Here is a 14615-nt window from a genome sequence, read left to right on the forward strand (position 1 = left end):
GTCATTCTAACTATGAAAGCCTCCTCCTTTTCCTGCTGCTGATGCTGCTGCTCCCTATTTCCTTTGCACACATAAGTGTTCCTAGCTGTCCATGCTTTTCTATCTTTTCCTATCCACAAGGATACCTGGCGATTTCCTGTAACAAAATTACTGCTGATCCCTCAAGGTCTAGCTCAGAGGCCACGTTATGTAGACTTCTCTATCTTCAGCCCACCCCACCCCAAGCCGGGCCCTCTATTTTCTGCATTCCCATAAGCCCATTGAATCTGTGTACATTGACCACGCAATTTGCACTTTTGAGAGTCACACAGGTATCTATTAATGATAACCACCAGGATAACAGATATGAATAGTCAGTCTTGGGATAACTGAAATACATGTTCTCTCTAAATCTGGGCTACAAATGTCAACCTTTACCATGTGTTACCTAACATTATTTTACTGCTCCTGGTAGGAGTCTGTTCTTGCCAGCTGGACGCCAGTAAGACAAGATGCCTCTTGCTTCTCCACCACCATTCCAAGTTCACCGAGTGCATTGCCTTAAATCTGATTCCATGCTGAAAGAGAATGCAATGGGGATTTGCATGTAAAATCTTACTGGACATACTCCCAGGAAAACCATCTGTGAGGGATGGAGGGAAGCAGGACTGGCTAGAGAAAGAAATTAAACTTTGATGTAGCCATGACTCCAGACCATCCTACAGGCAGTGCTAAAGCTGGGGTGGCCCCTTAGATGGAGGCAAGGGGCTCAAGACTTTGTACTCTGTTAGTCAATCAGGTACAGTCTGCCTTCAAGAAGGGGACATACTTAGGAGAAGATGTGTGTATACCAGTGGCTGGGAATCTTCATGGTCATCTTAGGTATCTACTAGTCCAGGAGAGGGAATATTGGTACACAGTAGAATCCACTATAACCAGTTACTACCAAACAATGAACTACAAAGTTAGGGAGACCCAGGGCATGATTGTCGGTTCTCTTCCCTCCACTTGATTCTCACTAATGGTATCTCTTCTTACCATGTGCCTCAACTCAAGCAGTGCAGAACCCCAATTACCATCAGGATTCTAAACCAAGAGAGTTTTTCTCACACTCATACCTGCTCACTTCCAGCCTCTGGAGAGCCAGGCCCAGATAAGAGCAAACTCAAACTCAACTAAGATGAGGCTGGCATGTTCAAAAGCATATTATTCAGAAATATTAAAAAAGAAAACACTTTGTCACCCCAAAAGGAATACTTTCAAGAGCTGATTTCTTAGCTTAAAATAGTGACTAACTGGTCAGTCCCCAGAGGAGAATTGCCTGTGTTCAAAGTCTGATTCTACCACCTATTGTGTATATTTGGGCGAGTTATTTAACCTCTCTGTGCAAGTTTCTTTACCAGTAAAACGGCATACTAGTGCCCTCCTAGTGGAACTGCTGTGGGGATTAAATGAGATAATACATCCATGTGGACTACTTCCCATTTCCCCTCCAAATACCGCCTGTAATCCTTTACCTTGCTTGGTCTGCACCCCAAGAGACTGACCTACATCAACTATATTAATGGGATCCCTTCTCCTACGGCTTCTGATTGAGTCTAACCAATGGCACACGTGGGACAGAGATCTGAGGGATATTTATTATCCTGGCTCCCTCCCTTCAGGGTGACCTCAGGCTGGCTGTACCCCTCAACCAAAGGTCACAGCAGCTATCAAAATGCCCCCTCCATGCACCTTTCTTTTTCCAGGGCCTAGTGATTGCTCCCTACCTCTGCTCCTTCAGGTCAAGGGCGGTAAGTCCCTGACTACTACACCCCATGGAATATGCACTATCCTGTGTGGTTTCCCTATATCCTCCTACCCTTCTGTAAATAGACCTTATATTGGGGCGCCTGGGTGGCGCAGTCGGTTAAGCGTCCGACTTCAGCCAGGTCACGATCTCACGGTCCGGGAGTTCGAGCCCCGCGTCAGGCTCTGGGCTGATGGCTCAGAGCCTGGAGCCTGTTTCCGATTCTGTGTCTCCCTCTCTCTCTGCCCCTCCCCTGTTCATGCTCTGTCTCTCTCTGTCCCAAAAATAAATAAACGTTGAAAAAAAAATATTAAATAGACCTTATAACTAGTTTCACTTTTTTCTTGCTAGAGCTTGTATAAAACTGGTCTGTAGCCAGCATTTGCTAATTGCTAGGTGTTAACAGCAGTGGAGTTTCTGCCCACAAAATGATTTGATTTGTAGACCCCTGTTGGCCATAGGTTCCCATCCCTTTCTGGTCTGTTCTCTGGAGTAACAGCATTTATGGGGCAGCTCCCTCACATATTCTTCCCTCACAGGTATCTGTGGCCAGCCCTCCCCTCAACCTACTTCACCTTTTTCTCTGTGTCTTCCAGAAACACATTTGTATATCTTACTGGCTATCACAGATATTCAAATGCTTACAAAAACCTATACTGGAAAGTCCTCAAGGCCAGTTTCCTATGTAGCCAGACCGATCTACCCACAGCTGAAAGACAGCAAAGAGAATAGTCACTGAATAGGTCAAGCTGAGCCCCCACACACCATGAGCTGACCAAGAATGTCAAGCCAACAAGAAGTGACAGCCACAAGAGCAGTGACCTCACAGTAAGAGCACCTGCATCATGACCCCACACCTGCCCCTACAGAGAGGATAACCCACTGAACCCAAAGCCCACAGATTCATAAGACCAAAGATCATTTTACAGTGCACCGTATCAGTCAGTACCCATTATTAAGCAGAAAATCACACTTATGTGTTGGGTCAGCAATCTATCCATTCAGGGAAAAATGGATTTTCTGAGAGAATGAAAATCATTAATTTACTCTCAAATTTTATTGGGAAAAATTTCTGTTGTATCTGAATACAGATGGGAGATAAAAGATGCTGGAGTACTCCATTCTTTCGTTTATTAATGAAGTAGGATACATAAAAGGCCCATTAAAATTACATAGAAGCCTCATAAGCATCTTTCATACCTTCTTACTCAGTCAAATTTCATGTCTTGAGAGCAGCATTTCTGTGAGAAGGTATTACCCAAATGCAGTGGCACCCAAAGTCACACATAAACATAGGTTGGTTATATTCACCCATCCATCCATTCATTCATTCATTCATTCATTACTTCAATAGCTATATGTTGAGCACTGAGACTGTGCCAGACATTACCCTAGTTACTAGGACCATAAATTAAGTTTCATGTTCTGAAGGTGCCTACAGTTTCAAGGGGAATTGGAAGTACAAATAGGCAATAAGGGGCAAAGAAGAGAGATCAGGTGAGAGACATGTAACTCAGACTTGGGACAAAAGCACCAGGGAAGGCTTCTAGATTGAGACCTAAAGGAAAAAAAGGATTTACCTGATGAAAAGGAGAGAGAGAAAGAGAGCAGAGTGTTCCATCTCAAAGAAGCAGCACCCCAAAGGCTCATGGAAGGTTTGCAGTAATTCAGTAAGACTGAAGTGTTTAAAGGGAACAGAAAGAAAGTAGAGAAGAAAGGAAATGTTCTAAGCAAACAATGGTAAGGAATGTGAATGACAGGTAAGAGAACATCTAGGCTGCTTAGAGAAGCTTTTCTAGAGGTGGTAAGTTTTGATCAGAAAGTTGAAAGCCATGGGCACCTGGGTGGCTCAGTTGGTTAGACATCCGACTTCAGCTCAGGTCGTGATCTCACAGTTCGTGAGTTTGAGCCCTGCATCCAGCTCTGTACTGACAGCTCAGAGCCTGGAGCCTGCTTCAGATTCTGTGTCTCCCTCTCTCTCTCTGCCCCTCCCCCACTCATGCTCTGTCTCTCTCTCTCTCTCTCTCTCTCTCTCTTTCTCTCTCAAAAATAAATAAACATTAAAAAAATTAAAAAAAAAAAAGAAAGTTGAAAGTCATGGTTCTACTGGATGCATTGTGGGGTGTAGAGGAGGTGGCTGTAGATACAGAGGTGCATTCACAGAAAATCACCTGTGCTACTGAGACTTAAAGCTCATTCATATACTCATCCATCCACTCTCTCTTCAAATTTTAAATGGCCCTCTAGTATGTGGGAACACTATGCCCAGCCCAACAGAGATCTAAGAAGAATCAGACATGATTCTATGCCTTTGCCTTATACTTAATCCCAAAGTCAAGCTTCACTGTCTTGAAAACTGTACTGGAGTTGGAGGTGGGGGAAGGGTGCTGAGGCTTATAGGGAGCACTCAAAAGTCTGAAAGAGAATAAATTCCCCTCTATGACTTCAGAAACCATTACCTTGAGAAGAAAGAAGTGACACTTGCTGGTCCTCTTTAAAACTGTCTGACCTTTCCACTGACCACATAGGTCATTATCATAAAACAATGACTAATTCAGCCAACCCTCCAGTTCCCTCCTGACCCTGAAGCTCCTGGCTGGTCATGTGCATCAGCTCACAAGGCAGAGAGCACATTCCTTGCTGTATGTGTAGGTCTGGTTAACAGGTCTGACTTCGATGCAGTTATTTAATCATTCTGGACCTCAGTTGTGTGGGTCTCTAAAATGGAAATGGTAATATCCACCTTGTAAAAACAATTGTACACTGAGTACCAAATGTTCTATATAAATTCTGGTGGATCAGTATTTGGTTGAGCAAAGTCAGGGGACAGTTTTGGGAGATGATGGTTCCTAGTCAGACCTTAAAAACAATCAGAGGAGTCTGTGTGGGTCATCTTAAGCATCACCTTACATGGAGACAGAATCCTGCCAGGCATTAATTTATTTACTCCTTCAATAAATAAGAATCTTCCCTGTGCTTGCCTCTGCTGACCCCATTGCCTGGAATTCTGTTTCCTATCTGATCCTCCAAGGTTCTGCCAATATCATCCATCTTCCAGCACAAGAAACACCTACCCTGACCTTCCTTCACCTATTTGCCAGTCTTCGTAGGTAGTCATACTTTAGTGGTCACATGCTTCATAGTATACTGAGATTATTTACATATCTGATTCTTCCTGAAATGTAATCTCTTTGAAATCAGAGACCAGGTCTCCTTTTGGTGTCTCTAGCAATATTAGATGCTTAATAAATGTCTATTGAACAAAATGTGTATCCTGCTTTGTAGTTTATAAAAGGCCTCCATGTTCATCATCTCAGAACAATCCTTGAAGTAGAGTGGAAAGACCCATATTTTAGCTCAACATAGAGTTAAACTTGGCACAGTGAAATGCTGTGTGAACTTCAGTTACTTCTCAAGAGCATGAATTCCCAAGTCTACATGGTGGGCAAATCACTGACCTTACACACTGGGAGATCTAAAGAATATAACACAGAGAAAGGTGACATATTTAATTAGAAAGTCAAAAACAGCATTACAAATCTTTCAAAGGGTTTTATCAAGGCCCCATAGAAAAGGAGAAAAAGTGGAAATGTGAGTTAAAAATAAATAAATACACAAGAATCTACCTCTACCTCTGCCATTTACAAGCTGAATGATGTTTGAGAGAGAGAGAAATAAATTGACCCAACTACTTAGAGTCTCTTTGCTCATCTGCAAAATGAGGACAGTGGTACCTCTTGTATTATTCCGAAAAAATAATTTTTAGATGTATGCTAAATATACCGTTTTCAAGCAAATAAACGTGTGATAAACAGTAAACAGATAAAATGTGATAAACAGTAACCCACTCCCCTCCAACCCTCCCTTGGAGTTTAGGAAATGGGGTAGCATCATATTAGAAGAGACTTAGCAGGGGCTTTATGAAGTAGGTAACATCTAAAGTGGACTTCCATGGTTGTTCTAGCAGCGATGGGGACAAGATGTATAGTTCAAAGAATAGATATGTGAAAGTGACCTTATGTCTATAGTAGATGTGTGTCTAGGTACGTGGGTGCAACTGTGTGGGAATGTACTTGAGTATACATGTATGTGTGTTCATGTATGTGTGTGTACGAGCAAGTATGTGTTTGTGTGTGTATGCATTTGTGTGTGTACAGCAGAGAAATGGGAAATGAAATTGGAAACATGGAGTCAGAACTGGGAAGCCTACACATGGACATGATTCACAGAGCAAGGGGTTCATTCTGTAGCATTTAGGGGGATGGAGCAAATTGCTAGGCAGGGAAGGTCACAAGCCTTGCAGAAGAGAAGGGCAGCATCAGCTTTATGGCCCACTGGAGGGAGGGCAGGTCAGCTCTGGGAAAGAGTGGGGCAGTGAGGGTCAGCTGGATGGAGGGATTCCACACAGGATGGGAAGGAAGGGCTAGTCACTGAAGGAGTGGAACAGAAAATACTTTTCAGATGGCTAGTTCATGGGGAAAGGAGGAGCTAATGCTGATTTCAAGTTGTGAGGCAGAATCACTAAGGAAACATGGTGCCTCCCAAGAGGATATGGAAAGAGTCAGGGCCAAGTAGCCAACTAGCCTTTCTAGTTTGAGAGCAAGGGGCAGGAATCATTTTAAAGCTACATTTTAAAGTTCAAATTCCCATTAAAAAAAGAAAGAAAGAAATCCCCTCCTGGATCTCCCGCCATATGAACCTTATTCCAGTATGTCTTCAAGGTTCCTTGATTCCTTGAAAGAACACTCATTTGAAGGCAAATACCAGGGGAGAGGTAACACCCTCTCTGTAGTTAACCAGTGGCCCAGGGAAGAGGCAATGCTCATTAGTCATCAGCCAGAAAACTCTCAGAGGACAGGCCCCTATAGTCCAGGATGAAAGAAAAGATGCAAGCAAAATGCTAAAATGCTTTGGGGGCAGCAGAGGAACAGTTATGTGTCACAGGGCAATGAGAGACATTCCCATGAGATCCTAGAATTTAATATGGTTAGGGATGTTGAAAGCAGAGGCAGGGAGAAAGTGGCCATCATAGATTTTGCCAAGAGACAACCAGAGTGCATCAAAGACCAACAAAAGGTCAATCTCCTTAGTCTTCAGCATATTCCAGAGTATTACTATAAATGTGATTATGGCTTTAGACTCCAGGCTGAGGTAGAGATGTGTTACCTTGCCCACTCAGAGTGAACTAGGCATGAGGTACCTTCACAAGGTAGTTCTGAGCCTGCTTTGCCTCTTGCTCCTTCTCACCCTAACAAACAATGCAACACAAATGTGGTCACAGCTATACCTTCCCTAGAGGATGAAATGGATCCTTGAGCCTTCTGAGGCATAGGTCAAAAGCTGATAGCCTCAAGGCCAGCTTCCATGAACTCAGCTTTGGGTGCACCCCACTAAGTCCTTAGCTGAAAGCCTTGCAAAGTGAGCACCCAAGGGTCCCATGTTGGTGACATCATCATCTTCCCCCTGATTTTTCTACATGTGATCATTTATTTCCTTCTAAAGCATATATAATTGTGGGCATTGGGGCCCAGTAAACCATACCCAGCTAAAAAGTAAACCCCACCACATGTGACAGAGAGGAGCAGGACATCATGATCAGGGCTCAGTCAATTTTACCACACCATCACAAATATTGACTTCTATAAAATCACATAGTAGTGCCTCAGCACGTACAAACCCACCCAATAAACAGCACCCACAGAAGAAGCATATTCTGGTTCTTCCAATAAAAGTGAGTAAGCCCAAAGTCATTAATTCTGGGTTCTGGAATGAATTACTGGAAGATTACTTATTTTGAAATTGTTGTTTATTTATACAGAGTGATATCCATCCATTCAATTGAATATTTATTTAACCGATATTACCAGTCAATAACAATTTTCATTAGCATATGCTCACTTCAGCATCAGGCATAAGTACAAAACAAATAAGGCACATTAAGGCTGCCTAGAATGGCAAACTCAGGAGGCTTGGAAAAACTTAAAACTTAAAAAACTTAAGACTCCAGAATTCCAACCTCCCCACTAAAATGCTACGGCCTTTCTATAGCCCTTCCAAGCCAGCCTCAAATTTCAGCTTTAGCAATTCATGGCAGAGATGTGCATTTTTAGTAAAAGCCCAAGATGTTTTAAGATACATAGGATCCAAACAAGTTCTCCCCAAGTGCTCTGGGGAAAAACTTTAAATATATATATATATATATATATATATATATATATATATATATATACACACACACACACACACACACATACAATATATGATATTATATATATACATATATATACGTATATACATACATATATACATACATATACACATACATATATACATATGTACATATATGCATGTGTACATACATATATATACATATACATATGGGATATATATACATATATATGTATATATGTATATATATACATATATGTATATATGTATATATATACATATATGTGTATATATATATATATATATATATATATATATATATATATATAAATGACACAGTCTCTCTCATCTCTTCCATGTGATGACAGCTAATATTCCCTATACCTTCTCTGGTCTCCTTAGTCTTGTCTATTTCATGTTAAATACATCCTTGTATTTCGACTTTCCATGAGTGAAATATGTTTGAGGGGATAAGAATAAACCCACAAATCAGGCATACAAAGATGTATAGCAATAAACGATGACTACCAATCACAGTGAGACAACCAGGATCTATTGCTAGTAAGTGATCCTAAATTAGGAAAGGGATCCAAAGAGGCCCATGAAGCCCAAAAGCCTCATCAAACTCTGTGTTTGTAACTCTTACTCTTGCTTGGTCATCATTTCCAGGTATCTAGGACTGTACTAACTCGTCAAAACAATCTGTATCATGCTGTGGTTTGTTTTGTTTGTGTAACTATATATCCTGTCACACTGCTGCTATATAGGTCAAGAACAAGGAAAAGGGGCCAGGTTGATGGCAAATGCATTTGCTTGCTGCACTCATCCATCATCATTCTATGGCATGAACACTGCTTTACAATCAAACTTCACACAGAATACCTTCCCCTGATTTCTCAACCCAATACATAACCCATCCTAGTTAGGCTTTAATCATTTTCTGCTGAAGAGTTTTGTGTCCTTTGGTTAGTAACAAAAATTTCACATAAGAGAGAGTGTCAAGTCTTTGTTAAAGAATCATGTTTTGTATGGAACCTTCTGAAGACTTTTTAGAGAAGCTGGTACTTTGATTTTGGCAGAAAGTCATGACAAATTCAGTAAGAACTGGCCATTTATATTGGGGAATACTGAGATGCGAATTTGTAAGAACAGTGAATTCATATTCTGGAGACACTTGTACACTGGAATGCTATAGAGAATGAGGAGTCCAAGAGTACTAATGTGAACATGCTGTTTAAGGAGGCCACGGAGGCCATGAGAAGGATATGTCTGCTTAGAAGGGAGGCCTGGAGGCAGAGTTTTTGACTGGGGCCTTTGGCCAACATGCACATGTGCCATGATGAGGTCTGCCCTGGGCTAGTCCTAGTGAAAATGGGAAGAGAAACTAGGTAGATCCTAGAGACGAATCCTGTATAAAGTGTGAGAGAAAGGGACAGTCAGCCATAACCCTGAAGGTACAGATATGGAAGACTGGAAGCCTGGTCAACTGATACAATTATGTTTCCATTTGCTGAGGTCATGAAGAGTGTGTATGTAGAGAGGACATCCAGGGCATAAGGGAAACAAGAGCCCTAGATCATCCATACTTGAACACTCCATTCATTTATTCAAAAAAGACCCATTTGCCACTCTAACTCTATCATACTGTATTGGCGCAAACAAACAAAACAAAGAAGAAGACATTAAGAAGAACATAAGAAGACATAAGAAGAACACATTGCAGGGTTAAGTCTAGAGAGTGGAGTAGGGGGGAGCCTGGGTGGCTCAGTTGTTTGAGAGTCCAACTCTTGATTTCAGCTCAAGTTGTGATCCCAGGGTCCTGGGATCGAGCCCTGCATGGAGCTCTGTGCTGAGCATGGAGACTGCTTAAGATTCTCTCTCTCCCTCTGCCCCTCCCCTATTCTCACACTCTCTCTCTGTTTCTCTCTAAAATATAAATAAATAAATAAATAAATAAATAAATAAATAAATAAGAGTAGGATATTCACAGGTGTCTCAAAAACAAGGCAGTATATAACAGATATCACTGACTGTATTCCTTGTGCTGTACCTTTTAGTCCCATGACTTATACACTCCATACCTGGAAACCTGTACCTCCCACTCCCCTTCATCCATTCTGCCCATTCCCATCCTCCCTTCCCTCTGGCAACCATCAGTTTGTCCTCTGTATTTATAGGTCTGATTCTGCTTTTTGTTTGTTTGTTATTAATTTGATTTTAGATTTCACATAAGAATAGAACATTAGGCAATAATATCTTTGACACTAGCCATAGCAACATTTTCCAGATATGTCTCCTAAGGCAAGGGAAAAGCAAAAGTAAACTACAGGGACTATCAAAATAAAAAGCTTTTGCACAGCAAAGGAAACCATCAACAAAACAAAAAGGCAACCTATTGAATGGGAGGAAACATTTGCAAATGATATAGCTGATAAGTGGAAAATATCCAAAATATATAAAGAACTTATACAATTCAACACCACAAAAACAAAAAAAAATTTTGATTAAACAGGCAGAGAACCTGAAGAGACATTTTCCTAAAGAAGACATACAGATGTCCAACAGAAACATGAAAAGACGCTCACATCACTAATCATGAAAACCACAATGAAGTATCACCTTGCAACACAAAATATTTTTAAAGTAAGACCTCAATATATATTTGTACTGAAATGCAAGATGGATAAATGAACAGATACAGACCAAATTCACCTAAAGGGACAGAAACTTCCACTTGGACTTTTAAACCAGCTTCGGCTTGGTTGGATCTATAGTCACAAAGACACATTTGAGTAATCCAACAATTACTGTAATCGTGAAAGGCATGTGAAGGTGTGTGACCATCAGATAAACCATCTAGGGTTACAGGAGTCAGTCCTTCCCTGTGCTGGCCTGCAGCTCCCTCTGGGCATGTCTTATCTTCCTGTACCACATGCTGTTCTGGGTTTTATGTATGAACTTTAGGGGGAAAGGCATCCGACTGTGCAGAAGAAATGAAAGATTTTTCTCTTTCCTTGTTTTTTGCTTTGGTTTGGTTTGTTTTTTTTTGTTTGTTTGTTTGTTTGTTTTTTTGCCTTTTGCTCTTTATCCTTCTTGAGGGGCATAATGCATTGGAGAGCTATCAAGAATTCACAAATGAAGGGATGGCAATAACACAGAGGGGACATCCAGAGCAGCCCTAAGGTTCCTACCTTGCCCACAAGGAGGGTCTGGCAGCTTCAGGTCCTTAGGACAAGCAGGAAGGGAACCAGAACAAGACCCAGAGAAGGGAAGGAGGGGGGTGCTTCAGGGCAAGGGCAGGAGTCCAGGGGCAGAGAGCACCGGTAATGAACGGTGATGAACGAGGAGTGCTGAGGAATCAGGTCCCAGGAACACGTTTGTCCTTCCCATCTGATGGGGCTGTAATTACAGGGGGATTGAGCTGATGAAGCACGAAGACCTTTTCCGCTTACGTTCGCATCTTCCCTCCATAATCATCTTTGAGAAAAATGTTAACTTGGAGTTGGATAAATGGCTCGGAAACTTAGATCATGGGCTCAGAGGGTGTGGAGTCCCTGCAACTGGGCTGAGTTTATACAGAACCATGTGTTTCACTGTCAGAAGACCCATCTTGCCTGTATGTGCATCTCTCCAGGTACTGGGGCAGACTGCTGAGATAAAAGACATCAATCTGAAATATGTCCCCCTGGGTCCCATTTTGTTTTTTTTTTTTCAACGTTTATTTATTTTTGGGACAGAGAGATACAGAGCATGAACGGGGGAGGGGCAGAGAGAGAGGGAGACACAGAATCGGAAACAGGCTCCAGGCTCTGAGCCATCAGCCCAGAGCCTGACGCGGGGCTCGAACTCACGGAGCGCGAGATCGTGACCTGGCTGAAGTCGGACGCTTAACCGACTGCGCCACCCAGGCGCCCCAAAGGGTCCCATTTTGAAAGAGCTCTCTTCCAGACACAGATGGGGAAAATGGAGGCTACTTAGAAAAAAAGCATGGCTCCTGCTCACAGTTTTGGGAAAAACAAATCCTACCTCATGAAGAGGTCAAGACAGTAAAGAGTGAGGCTCAGCCTCTCGGTTGGGGGGGGGGTTTGTGTCACAAATCTTGGAGGTCAGGGGATCTTGGAGAAGTAGAGAAAAGTTTTCTGGAATAGGTAGGATGTCGTCATGGCCCTGGAAACTAAAAGGGAAGACACGGAAACATGGAGGCAGGCCTTCCAGGTAGCATCATGAGAGACTAAACAGAGGCACACAAGTTGAAGTGAGCTTGGTGAGTGAAGGGGGTGCTGAAAAAATTCTTTTGACAACCTCTCTTTTTTGAGACCCCCCTCAAATACATTCCCTTTTCCCATGCAGATATTCTTATTATCCCAGTGTCTTCTATTTCCTCTGAACTCTGGGAACACGTTGCTTTCATGCCTTGCAAGACATGCAACATATATTGTCTTATGCTGAGGCTATTTACCCACCTGATCTAAATTTCTTACTAGACTCTAAGCTGCATTATGTCCCTAATATGTACCTCTCCAAGGTTAGAAATTTAGTACAGGTTAGTTGGACTTATTAACTTATTAATGAGTGATAGTGGGTATATGGGCTGGCCTGATAGGGACAGGTCTGATGGCCCTTGGTTGATCTGATTTAAGTGCAGGAACTTGGAAACCTGGAAATCTGAAGAGAGCCAAATGATGCTTATCACCATGGTGCCTTGCTGCTCAGTGCAATCTCCCATATGGTGAGTCTCTTCCTTTTCTCTCTGTCTTTTGTAGTTTGGGATCTGGGACCTACTTTCTTACTGGTTCACTGGAAATCTGTCTGCAAGCTCCTCCCAGCATGCACCCCAAGCACACACAGATAGATAATTATTTGGAGAGAAGTTGTAAAAACTGAAGTTATGCTCTGGCAGTAGCTTCAACATGACTATCTGTTTCAACAAATGGAGAGCTTAAATAACAGTATAGGACAGACACCTTGTGATCCCAATATAGAAGGAATCATTTGAATAAAATTCATGATATATTTTTTACTTATTTCCCTTTTACAGAATTTTTTTTTCACTCATATTAGTCGGTCTGACTTCTGCTCATTACCCACCTTTACATTGTTTGGTACCAGGCTGACCTCCAGGGACTAAATCACCCAGGCTCTTTAGCACTCTGACTTCTGAGGCCCAATAGGAGGTAAGCAGGGAGAGAAGGGAGCAGTCAAGGCATTGCTTACTCAGCCCCCTCCCCGCAGATCTACAGGTTGGCAGTAGTTGTGTTATCAACCAAAAGTTCCCCTTCTGCAGCTACCAGTCTCTCTGGATCCAACAACCGCTTTGTTCCTTCAGGCCTTGAGCTGCTAACACTGGTGATGCCCACTGCTCTTGCCAGCTCTGGGAGCTTCAACACTTTCTGATTTCCCTTAAAGCTGCCAACCCCCCTTCACCCCATTCGAGTACTTCCTATCCCTGTTTTCCTGCAATGACCCTGACCCAAGAAATGTTCTGTGAAAAAAAGATGTTCACTTTTCTATTTATATACTGAGCCAGGATCAGCCTGATCTTTGTAATAGCACCGAACAATGCAGGGATATTTGGGCTAGCTGGAGACTTGCTTCTATAGATTTGCTCAGAACCTGAAGCCTCCATTTTGACTAATCAAATAAAATCATGAAAAGCCACATCAATAAGTTTATGATGAGCACAGTGGAAAGTAAACTCTCAGAGGAAGTAAACTCCTAGGCCCTGCCCTCGGCATGTTGTGGAATGAAGCCTCTTCTGAGTGTTGTCCCCTGGTCCGTGTACTTATCTTGGAGCTAATGAGAATTTCAGGAAGGAAGGTTTCCGCTGAATCCATGAGAGATTTTCTTACTTACTTCTTTCTGGTTTTTTGAAACAGGGAAAGGGAAGACACATGTAAAAAGTGATTCCAGGTCATATATCATCAAGTTTCATATATTCACAGTGGTAAATACAGACTATAGAAGTAGCTTTGTGTTTAGTTGCTGCCTGCTAGGGAGGTGGTGTCGCTACACGGTGTCCAGACAGTCCTTTTGTGGCAGTGTCAAGGTCAAGGAGGCTCCTTAAGGAAGAAGCAGACTATGGTGTATGCAACTCACCAGATGGTTGAGGCCTCCTGTTCCTGGATTTGGGGGACGGTCTCTAGGGGTCCTATTACCTTCCTCATTCTGAACACTCCTCTGCCAAAATAAGACTCTCACCCTGAGTGGCCCTCAGTTTTCATGCTATGCAAGCTCACTCTTCATTGATTAATTAAATGGGCACACTATTCAATGTTTGTGCAGTTGTCAAAATGGCTTTTAAGTTTGTTCTTGTCAGGGCTAGATGCCACAGCCTATAGGCTCCCCAGGGGCAGACATCATGCATTTTCTGTTACCTTATATAAACCCAAAGTAGAGAGAGAGGTGGGGTTAAGAAATAGTGAGTTTTTTTAAGCACTATGCAAATTCAGATTATTAACACCATCATTATTAACAGATAATGATGATGGTAATGGCAATGATGGTGATTATAATAATCCCTCAGAAAACATTCCTCCTTTCCTCTCTTTAGAATGTACAGGCTGGCCGGCTCGGTGGTTGACTGCAAAACATACACTTAAGGAACCCTGGGTAAAAGCTTTCTTGATTTCCCTGAGCTTCTGGTAAAGTGCACAAAAGGCACGTGTGTATGGGGGTGGGG

This window comes from Lynx rufus, unplaced genomic scaffold (assembly GCF_022079265.1).
Source record: "Lynx rufus isolate CCGP_SWC_20201006 ecotype Redwood Valley unplaced genomic scaffold, mLynRuf1.p SCAF_22, whole genome shotgun sequence".
NCBI lineage: Eukaryota > Metazoa > Chordata > Mammalia > Carnivora > Felidae > Lynx > Lynx rufus.